Genomic DNA, 24,499 nt, shown 5'->3' with positions numbered 1-24,499 from the left:
CTGCCTCCCACCAGGATGGACTTTAAGAATGCATTAGCCTTTAGGTCTCTCCTTCGCGAGCTGGGGGTAGTAGATGCTTGTAGGCTGTTTCATGGCGAGGAGAAAGACTACTCCTTTTATTCCCATGTGTATGTTTTTTTCCCCAGATTGGATCTCCTGCTGATCTCAAGTGCACTGTCAGTGGGGCGGACATTGGCACGCACCCGCTGTTTGATCACGCAGCTGTCTCAATTGCCATATTCATCGTGGGTCGGGTAGAGACACAACAGCGCCCGTGGAGGCTATATGATCCTGTGTTGCGAGACCCAGACATATGCGGTGATTACCAATCACTTTCAGGAAAACAGGAATTTTGGCCCATCCCCAGGTATTGTGTGGGACACCATGAAGGCCGTGGTTCGGGGGGAATAAATCAGCAGGTCTGATGCGCACACTAGAGAACGGCAGATAGTCCGACTGGGGCTGGAAAGCGAGGTGGAGCAGGAGCATAAGAGAGTAGGGTCCTGCCAAGCTTTGCGAGCACTGAGGGTGGCGTGTAAGAAACTAGAGGAACACCTGGTTGAGCGGACAGCTCAAGCTATGTTAAAAACAAAACCATTTTACTATGCCAATGGGAATCGGGCCAATAAGCTCCTGGTAGCCAAACAAAATAAGAGGCAGAACCTGAATGCTCTGTTGGCCTTGCAGGATGGGCAGGGAGTCCTGCAAAGAGGGTAAGCAGAAAAGCAGCAAATATTTGGGGAACACTTCAGGTGGTGGTCCGGGGCACTGGGGAACGGCCTACAGACCAGGCCGGGACGTGTAGCTACCAAAATTGACGGCCGAAGGCTTTGGAGGCTCCCATTGTACTGGCGGAGGTGGAATGGGCCATTAAGACATTGAAGAATAAGGCTTTGGGTCCAAATGGGTTCACTACGCCCTTTTATAAAAGTTTTGTTCTCTCTTGGCTGCCCCTTTGGTGGATCTTTTTAAATAATTCAGGCAGTCTGGCAAGCTAGCTCCTACCATGGGTACTTCTACGACAGTAGTAATCCCCAAACCGGGGAAAGACCTGGAACTACGCAACTCCTATCGGCCCATTACCCCCACCAACATAGACTTGAAGCTCTTCGCCAGAATCTTGGCCCGTCGCATGATGGAAGTCTTTCCTATAATCCTAGGTGAATATCAGACTGGGTTTTGGGTCGTAGTACTCACAATGTGAGGCGAGTCCTCGATCTGTTGGAGGTGGGGAGAGATAGGGGTTTGAAAAGGGAATCATTGCACTCGATGTGCATAAAAATTTCGACAGGGTTAGTTGGGGGTTCTTTAGGGGGTTTTGGAACAATTTGGGTTTGGACCTGGTTACATCAAATGGGTGATGGCTATTTAACAGGACCAGCCAACCTCGCTTTGTATTAATGGGCATCTTTCGTGCACACCTTCAATCACCAGAGGCACTAGGCAGGGCTGCCCGCTTTCCCCATTGAGGTTTGCACTGAGCAGGGAACCGCTTGCCTGTGGCATTAGAGCTAATGTAGGCATAGAGGGGATTGTATTGGGTGGTGCCAGCTACAAGATCTCGCTGTACGCTGATATCATCTTGCTTACCCTACGAAGGCCCTGCACCTCTCCGATTCGCCTGCTGGAGGAGCTGGATAGCTTCAGGCAGTTTTCAGGCTTCAAAATGAACTTTGATAAATCGCATGGCTTGGATGTCTCCTTAAGCACCCAGGACAGGCCTTTTGTTGAGGCTTTAGCACCTATAAGGTGGTCTCGGGATTCAATCCCTTATTTGGGGGTGCGTATTCCCTGGAGGATCTCTGAGGTGTTCCGCTATAACTTTCCGCTGCTTTTTCAGGTGATGTCTGATGATCGGCATAATTGGAGGCTGCAGGATCTATCATGGTTTGGGAGGACCTCTGCAGTGAAAATGAATCTCTTACGTCGTCTACTATACGCTTGCCTAGTGTTTGCAATTGGGATAACTGACTCAGAGTTGAGTACATTGCACAGGAAGATCCTTAGATTTATTGGGGGGAAAAAGCAGGCGAGAATATCTCGGAAAGTAATGAGAACCGTGGGGTTGGTGGCCTGGGTGTCCTGGACGTCTTTCGCTATAATCTTGCTGCACAAGTTTCGTGAGTGGCCACTTGGGCGGATCCTGCCGTAAAGCCTGCATGGAAACCTATTGAGCACGTCCAGTCAACGGTGGGGTTGGGTCACCACCCATACGTTGGTCTAAAGTCCCTGGTATCGGCCCATGTTTCCTGCTACTGACCACAACTAAGAATACGTTTTACTACATGCGGAGGGCTCTGCGTAAGTGGGGGGCGCCTCAAGGGTTAGGTCCGCTCATGCCTGTTTGAAACAATCCGTTATTTCAACCTGGGTGTTATGTTAGGAGCTTCGAGACTTGATAGCGGAGGATTGGAATCATTGCAGCAACTGTATAAAGAGGGTTGCCCGATGACTTTCCAAGAGTGTAAAGAAGCCTTAACCCTACCAGAGGATGAACACTTCCGGTATGCACAGCTGCGTCACTGGACCTCTCACCAACCCACAAAATCAGGGGCCACTAGAGGCTGCTGAATGCCCTTGATCTGACAGTTTGGGGGTGGGTTCCCTGAGGAAATGTCCCACAGATATACAGAATATTGGCTACAGGGGATCCAGTGGCACGCTTGCCGTTTATGGAAAAGGGGGAGGAGGACATGGGTGGCCCAATAAAGGACGAAGTATGGATGCGGATCTGGACAAGAATGCATAAATCCTCTGGATTTGTTACCGCTAAGGATTGTGCCTATACGTTTTGTTACAGGTAGTACCTTAAACCAGAGAGACTCTACTTCTGTTTCGGCAAACTACTCGTCAAATTGCTGGCGAGGGTGCTGTGCAGTTTCCCTTTTTCACATGGTGTGTACATGTCCAAATATGGGTCTCTTCTGGAAGGAGGTGCTGTCCAGAATTAAGGTGGTCACAGGGCTGTCTCTCCCTATGAATCCTCGGGTGGTGATATTGGATGACACAGTGATGGGTTGTGTAAGGAAGGCATGATATTGAGGTAAGACAGACACAGGTGACCGCAGTTCAAGGATGTTTATTGAACTTTCAAAGGGGTGTGATAAACTGTTAGGGGGAATTCTCTGTTTAGGCTGAATTTCCTAACCTAGTGAGTCCCCCAGCAGCTTTGCTGGATTTTTGGGGTTTATTCTTTTCTCCTGCCAAAAGTGAGACTCTTTTACCCTCACTCTTGGACATGATTTGAGTGTGTTCCTTTGACTCTAGATGTGTTTAATGGGCTATGGGGTCTTTTACTCCATTAGGCTTCATGTGTTTTTGTGATGTGTGTTACACAGCACCCTAAGTGCAGTAACACAGGGGTGTCATAGTGACCCCCCCCCCCCAGTATAGACGCCATACCCTGGGACTGACTACTGTCTCCCAGGGCATGTAAAGTCACCATTGACTTTACTAGTCTTAAATTCTGAACAGAACCAGTACAAACCATCATATTGTGGACGTAGTGGCTGGGGCAATTCGATTGCCCCGGGGTCTGTTAGTCGAGGGGGCACGTCTCCGTCCCCCCTGATCGAGTTTTGGCTGGTGGCAGTGGATACTACTTTTTATATTCAACCGCAAATATTTCTCTATGGTATTTTCCTATTGTTCGAGGCTACTATCTTTATTTATTTAATTACGATAGCCTCGAACATACCGCCGGTTTATTTAATTATTATTAATTCTCCGGTTGGTATTTTTTGCCAAAACTCGGTTCTAAAATGGCGTTTGTGTTCTCTTCTGTGACTCCAACCCAAGTCGAGCCCTTTGTTCCACTTTTTGGTGGGCTTCTCCACAGAAGCCCTCCAAAGTGGTGCCACTCTGTCTGGGGTACTTAGGAGGGGTGGAGGGGGATTTAGGCACCCTGGACTGAGTTGCCTAGGCAACTCAAGTCGCACTCCGTCCTGATTGGCACAAGTGGTGAGCCGGCCGGCTCACCACTTAGCATGCTTGAGTGACAGCTAGGCTGAGTGAATGGGGGTTTTCTGCATAAAAGCAGGGCTTTGGGGACGAACTTCAGAAGTCGCCACAGGACCTAAGATTCCGACGAGGGAGAAGCTGAGCCGACCTGCCACGACGACACCACCGGTGGAGCCCTGCTGGACCGTCTCACCACTTTTCCCAACAACAGAGGAGATCTCCCGCCAGAGTCTTCTTCCTTTGACTGGTGGGGAGAACTAGTTTCACCGTCTTTTCGCCTTCCCGACACATCTCGTGGCCGCCTTGCCTGTGCCAAGCACCCCGGCAACCGGAATACCATGTTTTACCACGACCGCGAAATAAAGGGTAATACCTTTGACTGGAAAACTCCGCGGCTGGTTTCTTCCCTGGCAGTGCAACGACCTTCACCTTTCCTCCAAGTCTAGATCTTCTCTTCCCCTGGACGACGCCGAGACTTGCACCCGCTGCCAGGAACTGCCACCGCTGGAGGATCCTTCCCACTTAAGGTACCGTGTTCCGCCTGGCTTCCCTTGCCACCGACTGTACGTGGTAGATTTAGCCCCCGGCTTTCGAACCTGGGTTAGCCTGGGACACCCTGGCTAAACTTTTCTGAGCCTCTCTAAACTCTTTTCGAACTCTCTGCAAGACTTTCAAAGCCTAGTGTAACTGTGTGATCTTGGGCGCATTTGTGCTCTGCTCTCTCTAAGAGTGAGCCCAGCCTATGGACTTTGGCTCACACGTGACTTTTGCTCTTCTGCCTTGCTAAAAGTGTTCCTAAATCTTAGAGTGGTGTATCTTTCCATATTCTGTCTTTTTCCCTCCCTTCTTCATGAACTTATTGGAGTGCCACCTATAGTTAAGCGCTCACCTCTGTCTGGAAATAAGTGGTATTAACTAAGACTTACCTGATAAGGAATAAGGGTTGTATATATTATAATAGTAACTGTGTTTAGAGTGTTTTACAATAAGAGTGCTGGAGTGTTTCAAACAGTGTGTTTTTAAATAAATAATTATATACTTTGATACCAAAGCTCTGGTCAGTGTTTGCTTGTATTATTGTATCTGAGTACCCATTGTGTATACTTTGCATACTGCCTAACTCTTCTTGAGGGAAGTCTGACTGCTCAGCCACAGCTACCAGGTAAATCTGGGTGGTACAGACTGCTACCAAGTGGGTTTACTGCTAACACCTGTAGTCCTAAATCTTTTGCAGTGTTCCCAAAGGGAACTGCACAGGTTTCTGCCTAACAAACGCCTATCTAAACCTAAATCTAAAGATGAGAGCAAGCTAGGACCATCAAATAATAATGCAGTCCTAGTGGAGTCTTGTCAATATAAAAAGGCCTACACTAAAAAATCTATTGTCAATCCCTACTGCTAATTTACAAATAGTGCAGAGAAATGTTCATGAAAAAGAAGTGTTCACAAAATGACAAGTCAGGATGTTCGGAGTGTTGGCCACCCTTTGCCATGTTTTCAGCACGGGGAAAGGCGGTTCACTCGAGCCCAGCACACCCTCTGGCATCTTCGACACGAGAATACAGTTTTATTTCCAGCATCAGGGCCTTCAGTGCCCAAGTCTCTTCTCATCATGGTCTCTTGATTCAGAGGACCTAAAGTACAAAACAAAATATAAAGTTATTTTCTTATATTTTTCGAATTCGGGTGTCTCACCCTGGTTCACTTCTGCAGGGCTCAGATCCCTTTTCCGGGCTCCGATCCCTATTCTGTTACTACAGATCCCCCTCTTCTGGGCTCAGATCCCTTTATTTTAATGTTCAGAAAATATTTTCTCGGGTGACTTACGGTTCACCCCGAACTGGTATCCAGGGGATACTGCTTATAGAAGGCTGACGGATTAGCCGAAGTAGCAGTCCTGCTGATGACAAGAAGCATGTCTCAAACACGAGGGCCATGGCGTAAGCTGTGACCGCATGGGCATGAGTCCCCTCAGGAACTGGTTTGCCCACGTACTTAAACGCATCTGAAATGGCCTAGACCAGCCAAAGGGCAATAGAAGATTTGGAAGTCTGAGTCCCATGAGACGAGCCCCCGAAAGTGATAAACAATGCCTCAGACTTCCAGAAGGAGAAAGATGGAACGTGAGGACTCTCTTGAGTCCAAGGAATGTAAAGACCTTTCTGACCCAGACTATGAATTCGGCAAGAACACCTGCAGGCAGAGTTCTTGATTCAAATGGAATGGAGACCAACTTGGGCAAGAAATTCGGATGCATGCGCAAGATGACCTTGTCCTTATGAAACGTGGTGAAGGGTTTGCATGAGGACAATGCCTGCAGCTCGCTGACACTGTGCGCAGAAGTGAGCGCCACCAACAGCACCATCTTTAGTGTCACCAGCTGGATGTCTACTTAGGCCATAGGCTTGAAGGACTTGTGCTGCAAGGCCGCGAGAACAACATTGAGGTCCCAGACTGGGTGCGGCCTATACACCAGAGTAAAAAGCCTGGATAGCCCCTTGAGGTGGTGTAAAGATAGATTTCTAAACCGTGACCTGGTGGGCAGAAGTTTAGGAGGCCACCCTAGTTTAGTGGAACAGGGGAACCATTTGGACAAACCAGACCAAACTACGGATGCTTGGCAGGTGGTCCAGACAGTCTCAGGAGGGGTGAGATTGATCGGAAGCCCACAATGAGCACACACAGCATAACTCCACAGATTACTCTTAGACAGGTGTACATCAAAAATACATTTATTATAGGCCTTTATAACTAAACACAAACAATAGTTATAAAATAGTTACCACGCACACCTTTCACTATGTAACATATATACAAACAGCGTTTCGGGGGAAAATATCCACAACCTGCAACAGAACAGGCAAGTGCCACACAGATATTGCATTAGACAGTTCTTCGAAGTCACTCCCTATCTTATGCAGTCCAGCGCTAAGAAGTGGGGAGCCTTATACTGAAAAGTACAGGAGTGTGTTAACAGGTAGTTCTGCTTAAAGCGAAAAGTGAATTCTCTTCAGGGAGCTGTAGCTGTTCAGGAAGGGGGCTTAAGAAGTGCAGCTGAAGGCTGCGCTCCACTGGAAAAAGTCAGGTTAGGTAAGCCAAACAACAGCAAAAAGTTTGGGGGTCCAGAAATGGAGGGAAAATTGCACCTAGGGGAAATCTTTCTCAACAGGTGAGCCTTAACCAGCAGATTGGCCGCTGAAAAAAAGTGCTATGGGGAATTCTTGTAGGCGCCAAATAGGTGCGGCAGGTATCCACCTGCAGGCCAGAGCGATCCAGATGTGCGCAGAAAGCCAACAAGCCGTCCAAGGACCAGGAGATGAGGTACAGCTGCTTGTTGCGAGCCTAGTGGCAAAACCTAATAAACTTGTTCTTATACTGGGATCAAGTATACAGCATCCTGGCCTCCTGTATGATGTCCCAGTTGTCATCTGAAAAGTGAGCAAGCCGCTAGGGCCAGCCTGCTCCACTGCCCCGCCCTTCTGAGTCAGGAAGCCCTTGCTGTGAATCAGAAGATGTACTGGCAACTGGGAGCACAACTGCAGCAGATCCGAGAACCAAGCCCTCGACGGCCAGTGGGGAGGAGCAATCAGGATGAGGCTGCAGCCAGCAGACACCCGAAATTTGCAAAAGAGGGAACTCTTAACACATGCGGCTGTGCCCGCAGAGCTGGAAGGCATCTCCCAGACCCCACCCTGTCCATGAAGCAAAACGGGGGCACTTGGAATTCAGAGGAGATGCAAATAAGTCCAGATCCGGAAACCCCCATCGCTGGAACAGGGGCAACAAGGAGTTGATGTGTAACTCCCACTCGTAGGTGGGTGAACCTCAAACGGCTCAGCTGGTCCACTTCCGTATTGATGTCTCCGGGGAGGTGGTCTGCTGAAATCCAAATGCCCTCTCCATCAAGGCCCATTCCCAGATCACAACCATTTCCATGCAAAGGAGGGGGGGGAGGGAGAGAGGGGTGCCACCCTGTGTGTTCAGGTAAAACAGTCGTGGAGTTTTCCGTCCTGACCAGAACCGCCTTGTCCCTGATGAAGGGCAAAAAAAACCTTGAGTGCCAGGCCCACTGCCCTGTGCTTAAGCTGTTTTATATGCATGATGGTTTCTGCCCCGGACCAAACGCCATGGATCAAGTTGGCCCCCAGGGTAGCCCGCCAGCCAGAAAGGGAGGAACCTGTCACCACCAGAGGGGGTTCTGGCTGGGTAAAGGAGGGTCCCACAGCTACATTGCTGCCAATCAACCACCAGCGAAGGTACGGCAGGAGGAGTGGGGGTATTGTGACTCTGTACGACTGGGACCCAGTCTCCTGGTCCCAATTGGCTGCCAGCTAGAGCTGAAGGCGTCTCATTTTGAGGCGGACGTGCTGCACTGTGAGCACGCAAGATGGAACCACCATGCTGAAGTGGTCGAGTTGACCAGAAAAGGCCCCATCACCTTGTGGAGCGAAAGGAGCCACTCAGGCATGAGGAACACCCGCTGCACAGCCGTGTGCCAGCGCACCCCGAGGAAGACAATCCTGGACAGGAGCCAGCTGCGACTTCCGTCTTTTGAGGGAACAGCGCAGATGGTGAAGCACGTCTGCCAGCCGCTGGCAGGAGTGCAACACCCGCTCGGGTGAGCTGGCTGACTAGCCAGTCATCCAAGTAAGGCTACAAGTGGTGGCCCTGCAGGCAGAGGAGACCATCCAGCACATTCATCAGTTTCATGAACATACGAGGGGCCGAATTGAGGCCAAAGCGCAGCACCTTGTTCTGGAAGCGGTACGACAACCGTGAATCGCAGAAACGTCCGATGAGGCTGGTAAATGGGGACATGAAGGTACACATCTTTGAGGTCTAGGGAACACATCAAGTCCACTGCGGACAGAGATTCTGCTATGTGCGCAGGATTAATCACCTTGAAGCGTTCAAGCAGTAAAGACAGGTTGAGAAATGACAGATCCAGGACTATCCTCAGGCCAGCCTGGTTGTTCTTGGATACCACAGAAATCCTGCAGTAGAAACTGGAGCCCGTCTGAGGAACCGGTGCCATCACCTGCATCTTCAAAAGAGAAAGGATCTGCCGTAAAGCAGCTGGGACCCCTCTGTGACGTAGTGGAAAGGGTGGTAGAGGAAAAGGAAGAGGAACACTAAAGCCTGTGGAGACCACAGAAAGGATCCAAGTCTCTTTTAAAATTAATTTTTATTGATTATTTTCCAACAAGTGCAACTCGGCACATGTTTACTTCACAGTACAGATCAATCACAAGCCAGTATAGTAATCGTAAGGTGATTGTGAGTAGAAAACAACAGAAATAAAAGAACGAGAGAAAAGTTGAAACTTGTCGAGTGCAACACCCCCCCTTCCTTCCACACCCCCCACTGTCGCTTAATACCACACAAAGCATAAGCCGGACAGAACAGGCAGTGCTTCACTCTGCACCATTTGATCTACATAATGCGCATTGCATGCATAAACAACATTTCAGGCATTCTACCCACAAGTGAGGGTCGATGGGCGACATGGGGTGGTTTCATCAGCATTGCTTATTATTCACAGTGATGGGCCTAGTAAATTGGTCTTGCAGAATCCCAATATGCTCTATAAAATTCTAAGAAGAGCAACCATATCAGGTCTGTTTTTTATTTTTACTCCTGCACGGCAGCTGTGAGGCTTTCCATTTCATAAATGGCATGAGCTTTGATTAACGATTCTCTTTTTATGGGGAGGGAGGGCGATTTCCACTTGACAGTTAGACAGACCCTTGCCGCTAGTAGTAAGTTATGTGGCATGCGTGTGAGTGTCACATTAGAGTTGTCCTCTTCCGATTCGACTCCGAACAACCAAGTCTGGGGTGGGGATTCGAGATATCCCATCTATGACTTGAATCCACCCCAGATCCTCTTTCCAATACATTTTCACCTCGCGACAATCCCACCACTGATGCCAACTGTCGCACCTTTCACCACAGCCTCACCAACAGAGTGGGGGATGTGTCCGGGTACATGTTAGACAGCCGTAGGGGAGTGTAATGCCACCTCACTAGAAGGCGCGCATTGTGCATTTTGTATTGTACAGAGATGGATGATGCCCACATCGCTTTATTTATGGCTTCCCAAACCCCCGGCTGATTTGTGAGACCTAGATCCGCCTCCCACTTGATTTCCGATATTGGGCGCTTCAGGTGTACTCTTGTAATCAAAGCCTTGTACATTCGTTCAATCAGACCTTTCGTTGTTTGGGGGGCGCTAAGTATCTGCTCGAATAGGGTAAGTGGGCAGTAGAGAGGTGCCCCACCTTACATCACTTAAAACGCTACGTAGCTGACGAAATAGCATAGGAGACCGCACTGCCCTGCAAAGCTTCCCTTAATTCCTCATAGGAGAGGCGTAGCCTTTTTTTCCACATTTGGCCTACTTGCGCAAGCCCAGCTTCATACCATGGCTGAAAGCAATGAACCTCAGTTATCAGGTCACGGATGGGGGGAGCCCAAATGCAATTGAGGGGGGAAGTCCATGAACTGACACCTTGCGTGGGTCATTGCTGATAAGTGGACCCACAACCATTCCCCGAGTGTGACGGGTGTGAAGATGTCATTTTCTATGGCTACCCACTGTTTCTCAGGAAGGTGGTCTGGCAGAACATGTAGCTGGGATGCGCTATAATACTCTTCCAGGTCCGGTTATCCCATGCCTCCCGACTCTTTGGGCTGAATCAGTGTAGCGTATGGAATCCTGGGCTTCTTGTCAGCCCATAGATATTTCAGAAATGTGCGTTTTACCTCTGCCATGAATGACTCGGGAATGGCTATCGGGAGGGATTGGAACAGGAACAGATACCTTGGCAGGACGTTCATTTTTATAGAGGTAAAGCGTGCTGCCCAGGATAGTGGTAATTTGGTCCATCTATTTACATCGGCTCGGATGGCGTTCCATAGAGGAACATAATTTTCCTCAAAGAGCTCCGAGAGGGAAACAGTGATATTTACCCCCAAATATCTGAGTGGGGTTGCACCTGGAATCGCCAGTTCATTTTCAGTTGCTCTAGTAGTTCTACATTTGACTTTAAGGGACCTGCTATAGTTTTTTGTAGATTGGCCCGAAAGCCTGATAGGGCCCCATATCAGAGTAGTCCTTGAAAGAAGGCAGGGACAGACTCTGATGGTTGGGTGAGGTATAATAGGATGTCGTCTGCAAACATGGCCAATTTATAAACCTTGCCCCCCTAGGGATACAGTGAATCGAGGGACATGACCTAATGGCTTGGGCGAATGGCTCAATAACTAAACCATAGATTAGGGGGGGAAGTGGGCAACCCTACCTTGTGCCCCTCGTGAGCATAAAGGGTTTTGAGGTAGTAACATTGATCGAGACTCTGGCCTGGGTGGTAATACAGCGCTCCAGCTTCCTCGATCCATGCCGCTCCCTGCCCTGCCTATTTCAATACCGCTCGTAAAAAAGGCCATTCTACGCGGTCAAACGCCTTCTCAGCGTTTATTGATAACAGGAGAGGGCTGTCGCCGGCTCCGCAAAACATTGCCATAAGGTCTAGGGCCTTCTGGATGTTGTCTGCCCCTTGCCTTCCTCTCACATACCCGACCTGATCAGAATGGACTTGTTGAGGGAGGACTACCGCTAAGCGTGCCGCCAGGATGCTGGAGTACATTTTTGCATCAACATTGATAAGGGAAATCGGGCGGTATGAAGAACATTCTAGGGGATCTTTGCCTTCTTTGGGAATAACAACGATTGTGGATTCAGTGAATGTTTTGGGGTCTCGGCCGGTCGATAGGATCGAATTAAAGAGTTTGGTGAGGAAGGGGGTCAGAGTGCTACTGTTGGATTTATTAAAGGCTGGCATGTATCTATCTTGCCCCGGTGCTGAGCCTGCCTTCAAGTTGGAAATAGCTCCTTGAACTTCTAGGGTGGTGATTGGGTCATTTAACATATCTCTAGTTATTGGCGGGCAAGGGAGAGCGTCTAGATATCCTATTGCCGTCGGGTGACCATTTCCTTCCGCTGTGTACAAATTAGCGTAGAACCTTGAAAATCGACATACTATCTTGAGCGGACATGTGAAGGGGGCACCAGATTCATCATTTACTTTGTGTACTGCTCTGTCAGCTCTTCGCTTTCTCAAACGATTAGCCAGCATCGTATGGGCTTTGTCCCCTTTCTCATAACATTTCTGCTTAAGGTACTTAAGTTGCCTCAAAGCCTTGCCCTGCCATGTCCCTTAATTCTCCTCTTAGGCCTTTAATCTGACTTACCAGATCTTTGCTACGAGTCGGATGGCACCTTAGGGTTCGTTCTAGGTGTGGAATTTCCGCTCTCAGTTCCCACTCTGAGATGCCTGAGTCTTTTTTTTGGCTGCCCCCCTCTGCTATTAAAAGTCCCCTTATCGTGGCCTTCCCGGCTTCCCAGACTGTGTTCAATGACATCCCGTTGACGTCATTAATTTCAAAGCAACTTGTCATGGCTTCCACCAGTGTCTCCTTGAACAGCGGGTCCCTGCACAGGAAGTCAATACAAACCCACCTTCGCTCCGGCTTAGCAAGGGGCCCAGGTCAAGGTCTAATGTACATAGGTCATGGTCGGACCAGGCCACTACTTCTATGGACGATCCCAGGACGGCACATTCGTTTTCAGCTCCCAGTAATAGATAATCTATTCTCGAAAAAGTTTGATGCGTGGAGGTGGTAGGGGTGGTTGTTGGAGAAAAAAAAAGTGAAAGCCTTTCCTTCTGGGTGGGCTGTACGCCACGTATCAATTAGGTGGTGTTCCTTCAACTGGCTTAGGAATCTGTTACCTTGGCGACAGTTAGGGGGAGGGGGGGTTCATGTTTTGTCCTACAGTGTACCAATCCCTTTCTCGCTACGCTGCCACATTGAAATCTCCCCCACAAACCAGAGTGCCCTCCCTCGACCCCTCCAAAAAGTCAAACAATGGTTCGAAGAAACTGGATTGCCCCTGGTTGGGGACATAAGCAGAGTAGAGTTACCATGCGTGATCTTAGCCTCCCTTTCAGGGACACATATCTCCCTTGGGGGTCCCTGTGTATGTGTTCTATATGGAGTCCTATGGATTTTTTATATAAAATACCTACCCTGCCTTTCTTCTGGGGGCCTGAAGCCCTAACAGTGTCTCCCATATCCCTTACAACGACCTTGCGTTCTCCGCCCTGAGTATACTTTGTCTCTTGCACAAACAATACATCCAATTTGGACTGTCTAAACTGTCGAGCCAACATAGGCTTTTTTTTCCGGTGAATTGAGACCTTTAACATTTAGGGATCCAAAGACTGCCATCAGGCCAAGCCATGCCTGCTAGTTTGAATTGTATGAACTGCCCCGCCCCCCGTAGTCCGTGTGGGGAACGACCTCTTTCTTCCTTGTGGATAGGGATGCTAGGCTGCATTAGTGTTACTGTCATGCGTAGCTTAACATAGTGGATCAAAATATTTTTTCTGTGCTACTGATTGCCGCCCCCCACCCTCTGAGAGATGCTACTAGGAGCATTCTCTTCCAAGAAAAAATGAGACGCCCTAAACCAAGAAGGGCCACACTAGCGAGGCCCCTCTCCAGAGAAAAATTGTGAATATCAACATGTGTGCTCTGTAGAAACAACATGTCGCGTGAGGTCAGACTGCTCCGCAGGTACATTTGAACATTTAACTGTTGACAGGAAGTAACAGGAACTGACACTAGTGTTTGGAGGATCCTTGCCAGAAGCTACTGTGCCCAAGAGCACAACGCGCTTTCCTCAGGGAGTATTTAGTCTCTTGTACTTCCATTTTTGTTGCACCCGGCCACGTCTTGAGGGTTTTGGCGCCGAGTCTCGTATTTGACCTGTAGGCTCTCTCTGGGAATCAGACTCTGAGCTTGCGTCTGGACGCTGAAGGTGCTGAAGGGCTCGGTCCACTTCTTCCACTGAGGTCAACCTAAATTCCTCGCCGCCAAACTCAAATGATAATGAAAAGGGGTGGCCCCAGCGATAGCGCACTTCTTTCTCTTGCAGCCATCCTGTGAGGGGGCAACTTCCTCTTCTCTTGGTTAAAGTAATTGATGAGAGGTCCTGGAACAATTTTACTTTTGAGCTCTTGAATTCTATTGTGTCCGTCTCTCGCCTTTAGTAGAATATCCTGTCTTTGCGTGTAGTAGTGGCATTTTATGAGGACAGTGCGAGGACCTCTCGATGGGCCACCGGCCCTATGCACCCTGTGAAATTGGAGTGCGGGAGTGTACGCTTCATCATACAGAGACAGTATTAGGGCCTTGACCTTGCTTTCTAGACCAGCTGAGGTTTCCCCCTGCGCTTCTTCCAGACCTATAATTCTTATGTTGGATCATCGCTCCCGGTTTTCTAGGTTGTCAATCTTAGACTCGATATCTCGTTCTTTCTGTTCCACGTCTAAGAGCTGGCTTCATACTGCATTGTTGTAATATCCCCTGAATGCTGGTTGCTCTTGACAGCCTCTAATCAGTCTTCCACTTTGGCCATCTTTGATTGCAGGTCATTGACAGTCTCTGTGAGGCTGGTTTTGATCGACCGAATCTCACCCAGGAGGAACCGGATGTCAGATTTTGTAGCACTGTCAAGGTCATTGCCTGGAATCTCTGAAGCGCTCTGTGCATCGTTCAGCTCCATTACCGTGCCTGATAGACTGAACTTCCGCAGTGTTGCTAGGGTTCTAGGATCTATCTTGCTAGTTGGTGGGATTGGCAGACGGCTGTTACCTTGAGAAGTACTGTGTCCAGTCAGGTGGTGGCGTCTCAGAGTGGTGAGTCGATTGGCGCACCCCAAGGTGCGAAGAGTGCTTTATACTACTGGTTCTCTAGATTTACCCTTCCTCTTATGCGCGTGTCCGCACGTTCAATTGCCAGACCCCCAGGGTGGGATTTCAGTTGTTGATCGGAGTACTTTGTGCCAGTCGGGGCTGTGCTGTGGGTTTGGTCTATCTGTGTTTGTTGCTTACAAAGGAGTTTGTTATGTGGCCCACAGTTACACTTTCTACTGCCTTCCCATTCCGGTAGTGCACACCTCGTTGCTTTGTTGGTCTTCCTTGTGTAACGCACTTCAGTACCACAGGGAAGAAGCAACAAGGAAGAGCACTGTGGCGGTCTGTGGCAACCTGTCAAATCTGTTATATCAACGTGGGGGCAATTGTGGTTGAGAGATAGAGCAGGCGCTGTTGAGGTCCTTCTTTGGGCTGGCGGAGTGCCAATTTGTAAGTGCCTCCGCCTTTCTTGATTTAGTTGCAGTTGATTGATGTGGCCTCCCAGCCGAGTGTGCTCCGCTTCATGCGCTTATGCGATGCAATGGGCATGTAGGGCTAGGAGCATAGAGTGCCTTGAGTTCACTATGCTCTAAAAGGTCTAGTAACGACCTGCAGGTGTCATCACCCTTGTGCGGGACAGCTGACTCACGGTGTCAAGTGTCCGCTGGAACTGCTGCCGGGAGCCCCCTCTCTGTTTATGGGAGGGCCCGTGTCCACAGCTGGTTACGAGCTCCTGCTGCAGAGTAGGGGGTCCGTGTGAAGCTTCCGGTAGGCTGGCGGGGGTGCCACTGCTGTACCTCCCGTGATGTGCCCCGAATAGTTCGCGCTCCTCCTTACTCCTTACCGGGTGTCTTTCTGCCCCTCTGCAATGCAGTTGGTCGAAGGAGACGGGCTCGGAGCTTCCCAATCAGTCGCTGCTCACGCCAGGGGGGTGGCATTCAGCTCTTCCGCTTCAAACGTGGTGGGAGTCTGCCATCTTGAGGGTGTCAAGGCGGCACTGGGCGCTCTCCTTACAAAGTTGCGTTTACCTAGATGCTGCCCGCGGTTTTGCGCTAATGTCTGTAGACTCCCGAAGTAATCCCACAAAATAACGTGTGCTCAGCACCTCAAGTATGTTCCATATTAGCTGTTGTTTCTATGTATCTTCGTCTCTGGAGAGGGAGACATAGGTTTAAGCTGCCATTACGTCTGCGCCCCCTGGTGGTCTCCCCAGGTCTCTTGAATAACGCTTATAGTTGTCCTTGAAGAGTACCAGCCAGCCTCCTTCTTGGGAGCTGTGTTCCCCGACCAAGACATCACTCTCTTGGCGGGAGCAGTGGAGGAGGAGTGGGGAAAAACATACAAAGTCCAATGCTGCTTCCTCCTGTTGTCGCTGGGTAACCTGGCAAGCCTCTGTGCACCGTGGTCCGGAAACCCCTTGAAGACGGTGAAAGCGCGTGGTTTGAAGTCTGCCCTGCCATGAGACTGAGGAAAGGACTTCTGCCCTGGTTTAGTCAGGATGGCCAAGGACTTGGCAGTTTGTGTAGAGGTGGTCCTCTTTGTCAACTCGTCATCGGTGGACAAATGAAAAAGGTCCAAGTCCTCAAAGGGAAGATCTAGGCTCCGCTCTTGCAGATCAGAGTAAAATGTAGTGGCATGCATCCACGCAGTCCTCATTCTCCCCCCGCACCCCTCTGCTGGCTGTGTCGATGTGCGAGACCGAAGACTCCATGAGGTCCTACCTAATGGCCCAGGCATCTCCCAGACGGGCCTTGAAGGAGGCTTGCCTCTTCAGGGGAAGGGCAGGCAGAAACTCCCCGAGCTCCAGCCATAGCTTCTGGTTAGCCGCAGCTAAAACAGCATCGGCATTGGCCTGCTGCAAATGCATCCCCGAGATGGAGTAGCATAGTTTGCCCAAAGACTCAAGTACCTGGTCCTCCTTGGATAGACAACTGGAGGAGGCTCGCGATGAACGAGACGATGGTTTAGAATAGAGTGAGGCCGCAGCCACCACCGAAGAGTGGCTGAGGTGGGAGGCCCAGAGGACTGGCTCCTCATCCGTCAGCGTGAACCTGTCGTCTAGCAACTTGTTCATCTGGGAGTTGGTCCTGGGCTTCTCCCAGACCTTTCACGCAAACTGCAGGACATCCTTCTGGAGCGGAATGCCAGAAAGGCTTGTGGTGCGCTAGTCCAAAACCTCTGCTAACAATCCAGACACATGGTGGGCTTCTTCTGTTCTTCTGGCAGGGGACCCTCAAGAACTCGAAGACCCTGAAGGCGGTCATGAAACACCTTAACAGATGCCGAGGGTTTGTCGTCTTTTCGTCATCAGGCCCCCCCCCCCCCCCCGTTTTTTTTACAGACTGAGGGCTGTCTGGACCTGGAAATAGATCCAACGGTTGCTGAGGGGGAGGCTAAATCCTTGAGGAGCCCTGTCATCTGCAGGGAACGCATGAGGGGTGGGGACGGAAGTGCTCGAAGAAGCGGTCCTCATAAGCTGCCGGGTCCCAAGTGGGCGTGCCCTCCGAGGTGGTGGGCCTCTGCTCCTGATCGAACCACTGAGGCGCATGAGGCATGTAGCCATAAGGCTGCGATGGGTAGATGTAACCCTGAGGAGATCAACAACCTGTACCATACAGTCCGCCGCAGCTTCCAGCAGGAAGGGGACTGGAACCTTCTTGAAAGGCCCATTCAATGGGCGAGAGCACGGGAGGGCTCCGACTCAAATCCAAGATGGCCAACGGCCTAGCAGGCTCCGCCACATGCTTACCCGCCATCTTGGGACCTTTGGCCACACCCTGGGGGGCAGGGCACGAAGGCCCCGTCCCATCTCAGACACGGGAGGACACGCCTTGGGACTAAAACCCGAAACAGAAACGTCGACTTCAGAGAGCACACTGGTAGGCACAAAGCCCTCGGCCTGCTGGCCAGTAGTCATGCTGGATCGTGCTAAGGACTAACTCTAAGATGTAAATATGACAATCCTTTGATCCTTGGGGCCGACAAGGATGACCAACTTTATCGCCCCTCCGTGGACCGCCTGGTAGAGAGCTCCACAGAGCTTGGTAGCTGGTAGCTTTAGAGGTCTCGAGTCTGCCACAACCCGAATTCCACTGTTGGTTCTGGTAAGAGGGGCCCATGAGCTGCAGGTGCAAGCATTCTTCCCGTCAGGTCCTGAGGCAATCCCAGGCAAAGAAGAAATGCACGATTCACGTATGCAGGCCTCTTCAGGACACTTCACAAGATGGTGAATGGAGAGTTACAGCGACAGACACCGCACACAGACATCTGCAAGAATCCTCCCAGTCGCGGTTGAAGACGCTTCTCCACGAAATGATCCCTTGAGGCCCGGTAGCTGAAATTAACAGGGATGTGACTTAAACCACAAGCTGGCGACCACCACATTTCTGGGCGTAAACGCAGAACGGTGATGGTTATGGTAAGGTAGCCAACTGTAGAGCTGGACGGTCCACCATAGTCACTTCCGAAGCCTCAGGACGGCTGGATTCTCGAGAACACGTCGAGATTGGTTGGTTCCATCAGTCCAGGGGTTGAAGCACTACATATAGTTTTGCAGATCAATAATTAAGAGAGAATGGGTAGTCCAAAAGGGCTTCACCGGCCAGAAGCAGGAAGTGTTGTTGGGACTTGCGCCAGGAGGCTTCTTCAGATCTTCAGCTGCCTATTCTTCTATGGACTCTGAAAAAATGGAAAGGAAAGGGAAGTGTGTGTCGGAGGCGGCTGTTTGCTTTCCTTCAGTGCGGCTTGACACGCTCTTTCACGTTGCTAGGACCATTTCTCTAATCTCTTCTGTTGGAGCTCGGACAGGACATGATCAGGTTGCTGCCACGTTTCTCTGCATCTGCGATGTATAGCAGTGCGTTCTGTGTCTAGTGTACGGTGCCGAAGATACAGCAGTCTGTCCTTTCTGTGCCCTTTGTCTACATTCAGTTAAGCAGCAACGTGTGCCACATTTTTAAGGGGCTGCTTAGAGAAGTAATCGGTACGCGCTGGCGTGCATACAGCGGTCGGTACGCCTATCTGAGGGGAAGAGCTTCAGAGCAGTGACCGCGGGGGTGAGGACTGCGGGTCTGGACCTTTGACTCACCCACTCCGCTTCGCTTATCGATCTCATTATTTAATAAACTCAAGCGTTTTACCTCTAGGCTGGGCGGCGGATGGATGAGTGATTTTCGCTCTGCTGACATTGTTCTCTCTGCACTGCTCAGAGACGTGGAGCTGGTGCTGAGATACTCAGAGTAAAAGAACCTTGGTGTTTACGCGTCTTATTTTATTTTTAGACATAAAAAACCATGTCAAAGCCATACAACCTACGAAGTGCGGCGATTGTTGAAGGGCCAAGCACAAAAGAACTTCTGACAAATGTTTCCCTGAATTCCATAAACTCGAAGCAAGGGGGCTCTTCATTCAGGCCATATACAAACAGGCGGTTGGGTGGATGCTTTTTCCATTGCAGAGTTATTTTGCAAATGACCTACAAGAACCCACAACTTCTGGTATACCACCAAATCTCGGGAGTGAGGCGATAACTAGTGCTTCTACACTAATAAACCCAGTGCTGAAAAAAACACTCCCCTCTAATTTGAATTACACCTTAACGGCCACGACAATGAAGACCACAATTGGCAATTATTTTCCATCCACCCTAGAGGGTTCTATATCTGCTCCCCTACCCCCCTCCTCCGAGATCAGGAACAGGGTACTCCCCATCTACTTCCTCAGACGGTGAATTGGACCGCTGAAAATCTGCCTTCCGCAGTAGAGGGGGTAAGAGAGGGGACCTTATCAATACCCACAAACACCTTGTATGAATTAAATGGCATATCAGCCATCTGGCAAGAGGCGGAAAGAGCCCGCCCCTCAATCCCTTTCTCTCCCTCTAATCATAATGATGTACCAGTCTGTTGCCTGAAGAAAAAGACCCTGCCTTAGGTTCCACCTCTATAGTGGCCCTTAACTTAGTACTGAGCTCGCTGGTTAGGGTCTTTGAAAACCTTAAACTGGAAGTTCAACAGTATCAGTCAAAAAAGAACTCTAATTGAGCGATCCATCTATGACGGCCCTAAGAACGGCCATCAATGATTATAAGGGAGAAACTACTAATGTCCTGACTACAATATAGGAAACACAAGCCGGGAAAATGTACTTATTTATGAATCAACAGGCTGTCAAAAGATGATATTGCTAAACTGAACGTGAAAATGGATGAATTTGTAAAAGTGGGGTCTAAAAATGCTTGTATAAAAGTGTATGCAGCCAATTGTACCAACCTCTTTAGACTATGAAGCAAAGGATACCCCTCTATCGATATCTGTAATGAATGAATTCATTTGGCCAACTAGCGGATGATGAGGTACTAACTATTACTGTGAGGAGGAAATAGCTATGGAAGAAAGTTTGGATGAGTACAACGAGGAGTGTAAGACACACAAGATACCTAATGGGAAAACAAGGAAACGGAGGAAAAGACGAATCAAGGGATCTAAATAAATAAGTGACACGTTGAAAAGGGGCTTAAAAAATATATCAGAAAGGAGTCAATTCAGAAGCCCCAAAGAAAGGAAGTTTGAAAGGAGGGAGCCAAACGGTTGGAAATTTTTTTTAAAAAACCTGCCTGGTGACAAAGAAGTGACTCCAGATCCTACAGGAAACAGCCCGCAAGCTCTTAAAGCCACAGTTGGCAGTCAAACAACCAGTCCTTCCACCAAGGAAGATTGCTCCGATTTTTTTGAAAATGAAAAAAAATCAAGCGAAAAATGCTTTACCACATAAGAAAATTGCCCCCATTTTTCTGAAGTCATTTCACTGCTCAGAACTTGGAGCTCAATAAGAGCTCTGCTAATTCCTCCACTGTTCTTTGTTGGGGGAACAACCTCAATTAGGATCCTCAGCAAAGGAGGCGTTACAAAAGAATAATAACAATCAAAAGCTGTTGAATGAAGGGGGAAATGAAAATGACTCATTCAGACAAGCACCAGTAAGATCGGTGAACCAAAAACCTACAAGCCTTAAGTCGCGCAAGAGTCGCATGCAGGTTTTACAGTTTTCCGCCTCAATAAATCTAAAGATTTTGTAGAGGGCTTTCCCTTAAACTGCTCAAGGGTATTAACATTCCTTTCTACTACCGATATACAACAGCTGAGTTTTCCCATCCAGTCAAATACGGCAGAGCTTCGCATGAACTCAAAATTGGCCCTTGAAACTATATTAGGAGCAAAGGATGACTGGTTAAGAGGTTTTCATATATCAACCATGCTTCCACATATAGATAAACAGGAGGACTTGCAAATTATGAAGAAAATACCCTCTGAGTGCCAGCTGAACTATGTAAAATCATCTATGCCACTTCCGAACATGTGGGAGTGTGTTCCGGAAATCATATCCCAAGTCTTTCTCAAATTGGGAATACTGGAGCAGGTATTGGTCATGGAACTCAAGAGGCTTTAGTGTGTTTTCAGAACATTCTAAAAAGTCTTGTTTTGCAGAACTTTCATGTGGTTGCATTTCAAGAAACTTTGGCCTCCTACGTTCTAAATGTACATGGTTTTTCCTCCTATCAGCAGATGGCCTCGAGAGGGATAAAGGGACGCTCTAGTGGCGGCCTATTGACTATGTAGCAATTTGATTTATGGCGCTTCCTTCCTGCTGTCTAATGATGTCAATGGTATATTGGCGATACAAGCTGAAAGAAGATGGCCGATGTGGGGCACAATTGCATTATAATTAATCTATATTGAAACCCTGCTTCGACCCCTCTGATTCACTTTTTGGGCTGTCTGTCCGATCTGTTGGTGGGGATAACTGTCTGGTACCCGGATGATGAGTTAATCATAATGGGCGACCTTAACTCCCAGTGCCGAAGGACAACAGGGAACAGTGCCTCAGAAAAAGAGATAAACGATAGAGGGTCTGCCTGGTGTAGCTTTATGTCAGACCAACGGCAATATCCAGGGCGATATCCCTAGTAGGCATACCTGGCAGAGAGGCCACACATTATCGACGACCGACTATATCTTCACCTTTAATCAATTGTTTGACAACTGTAGGGAATTTAAAGTAACAGAAGGCAATATAGACTATCATCGTATGTTGGAGGCCACTTTCTTTTGGGCAGAGTACACAGTCTGCTTGAACTAGAGGACATAAGTGCTGGAGTGGTAGTTGCATAAATTAGAATGGAGAAAGTAAACTAGGACGGATGAGACTGCAATCGGTACTTCAAAGAGATCATGTTTGCTCAGCTTTTCCTCATGTTGCAAAGTAACCCGTGCGGACCATGTGTAATCACACTTAAGTTTAAAGGGCCTTAGGCCAGTAGTAACTAGTCATTAATTATGTTTCTATGTTAATGGTTTATTATGTCACGATGTCACGACCTAGCACGGAACAATCCCCAGAAAATGTGGACTTCGAAAATGATCTGAAGATGGTAGTAAAGATTGTTGATGACCAATGAGAAGGAAAAACACAAAGATGTAACTTCTTTGTAAATGTTTTGTCCAATCATGTGTGAGGGGTGGGTGGTTATAAAGTATCGGCAAGTGTTTTAAATCTTGAAATGTATACAAAATTATGATGCAGAGTCTGGAACCCAGTATTTCTTCTTGTACCGGTCTCTTCGCCGGTGTCGAGGATGGTTCTTCAGGAGGGTCAGCCCTTTGTCCCAAATGTCGTCCAAGAGCGGGACCGAGAGCACTGTCTTCCTCTTGGCCGCTCGTCACTGAAAAAGGAAACCCTTCTTTTCCTCAGGGTTGAGCTGAAACAGCTCTGAGGCCCTAGAGATCATGGCGTGGAAGGATTCAATCTCATTGGGCGGAGGAGCCCTGGGTACCGGCGACATGAGATCTGTTCCATCGTCGTCACCGTATCCGGCTCGTCCCTCGGCGGAGGGGATAGAGGGGAGGGGGCGGTACGGTGGAGGAGGATGGGCTAGTCTCCTCTTAGTTGGTGGATCCTCCGACGGTCCAGGCACCGGATCGCCCGTCGGCGTGGGCAACTTTGTCTGTATCTCCGTGCACAGGATGTGCTAAGCTTGTAGGATGTCCTCCGATCTGTGCGTCCGTGGTAGAGCCTGTTACGACGGGAGTGGCGTTTGGTCAGCTTCCTCCCCGCCCTACCTTTCCTAGTCGGTTCCCTCGTCGCTCTCCCCATCCGCCTCATCAGGCCCGATCTCGACGCCCTTCTTCTAAGGCACTGTCAGGCCTGAAAGCTCCTCTTCGGAAGAGATCTCAGTCTCTAGCTGGACCACTGCGCCCCCCCCCCCTTTCTTCTCGGCCAGGGGCGACGGTCTCTGGTAGATGATCGGCTACTTCACGTGAGTTCTCAATGGGCACAAATGACTATTCCCTCTGGGCGGGCTGGGAAACTCTCGCCTTTGTGGATGCCTCCTGGGAACCTGCGTACGTGGCCTTCACCAGGGATGCCACCACTCCCTCAATAGACACCTTTGCCTGGTGAACCTGTGCCTTCACGACCTTAGGCGTGTCTGGGGCCTTCACCTGAGGGCAGGGGGACTTGGAAGGGTCAGCACCTTGCTCCCTCTTGGCTTTCTCTGTCAGAGTCAATCGGGCCTTCTCCCAAAGCTTACCCGGTTGCTCCGACTTCCTTTTCTTCAGTGAGCTGGAGCGTTGGCTCATGTTTGATGGCGTCAGCGATGCTGCGCCCAGCCTGGCTGCTGCGGAGCCCATACCAATGGTACTCCCGGTGCCTGCGGACTCGCAGTGCTTAGCCTTCTGTTGGGCCCCTGTCGCCAGAGCGCCTTCAAAGGTCTTAGAATACTTCTCAGAATTCCTCTTGGGAGAAGAATGCTTCTGGAGCTCACCTGCCACCGGGTTCTTTGTCGCCAGCCACTCAGCTGGCGACGGTCCTTCATGGTGCGGGCGGACATGTCCTTGCAAAACGCACAGGCCTCCTCCACGTGCGATTTGTCCAAGTGTAGGTAGTTAAGGCACCAAGAGTGCCCATCTTCCAGGAAAACGTTCAGGATCTGCCCAGGATGTGGGCTATGGAACAGAGGCGTTGAGTCTCCCTTATCTTCGGCCATGTCCACGCAGGGTAGGCCTCAAGAATCTTCTGGAATCCTCCAAGAAGTGAAGTTCGACACAAGATTGCTCTTGAGGGGCGTTGAAGCTTCTGACAACGGGTCCCCGTTCATCGGATGATGAATCGGTGGAGCTTGAGGCTCAATTGACTGAAAAAAATGGAGAAAATTCTATGAAAAAATGCAATACGCAGTAAAAGCCAGAGAGCTACAGCACGAGGACTCCCAACTCTTGAACGTGCAGTAAAAATCTGAAGATGGCTGCCAGAGGAGGGGCTTGGGAAGAGGGCAGTCATTGGTTGGGGGCAGTATGACCCAGTGACCAGTGATTGGTTATTAGTAGAAAGACAGTTCAGAAACAAAACAAACTGATTTTTTCTTTACCAGGGATTCCCAGCCTGACGACAGGGAATATTCATGAGCATGTGAATCCATGCCAGACCCCCATGCTGGAGAATTATGGGTCCACAGTCGCATCCTCTTCTCGGAAGAAGTAGTGCAATGCTTTTTCTTCTCTTTGTGGGCTGCGTATCTGTCCTCTACATGATGCTCCATGTCCTGGATCTGGATCGTTTGGATTCGCCCTTTTCCTTGTGGTAAAAGGTTTTGCTGCCAGTTCCTAAATGGCCTTATGGTAGACAGATTGGAACAAGCGTGGCCTTTAATATCATGATCCTCCCTCAGGGGGTTGTGAATATCTAGATGTATAGGTTGCAAACTGCCAAGGGCTTGAAGCCTTT

General features: G+C 49.4%; 1 protein-coding gene across 6 annotated transcripts in view; it reads right to left on the bottom strand.

Annotated features, from left to right (window-relative positions):
- The window catches only part of NIPBL (NIPBL cohesin loading factor), a 2,053,700-nt gene that overhangs the window by 526,387 nt on the left and 1,502,814 nt on the right, over positions 1–24,499 (bottom strand). The gene's annotated exons all lie outside the window — the stretch shown is intronic.

Source organism: Ambystoma mexicanum, chromosome 6p (assembly GCF_040938575.1).
Source record: "Ambystoma mexicanum isolate Mex_15411 chromosome 6p, UKY_AmexF1_1, whole genome shotgun sequence".
NCBI classification, from domain to species: Eukaryota; Metazoa; Chordata; class Amphibia; order Caudata; family Ambystomatidae; genus Ambystoma; species Ambystoma mexicanum.
Note: the sequence above shows the minus strand (reverse complement) of the source record. Positions and strands in the feature narration are given on the sequence as shown.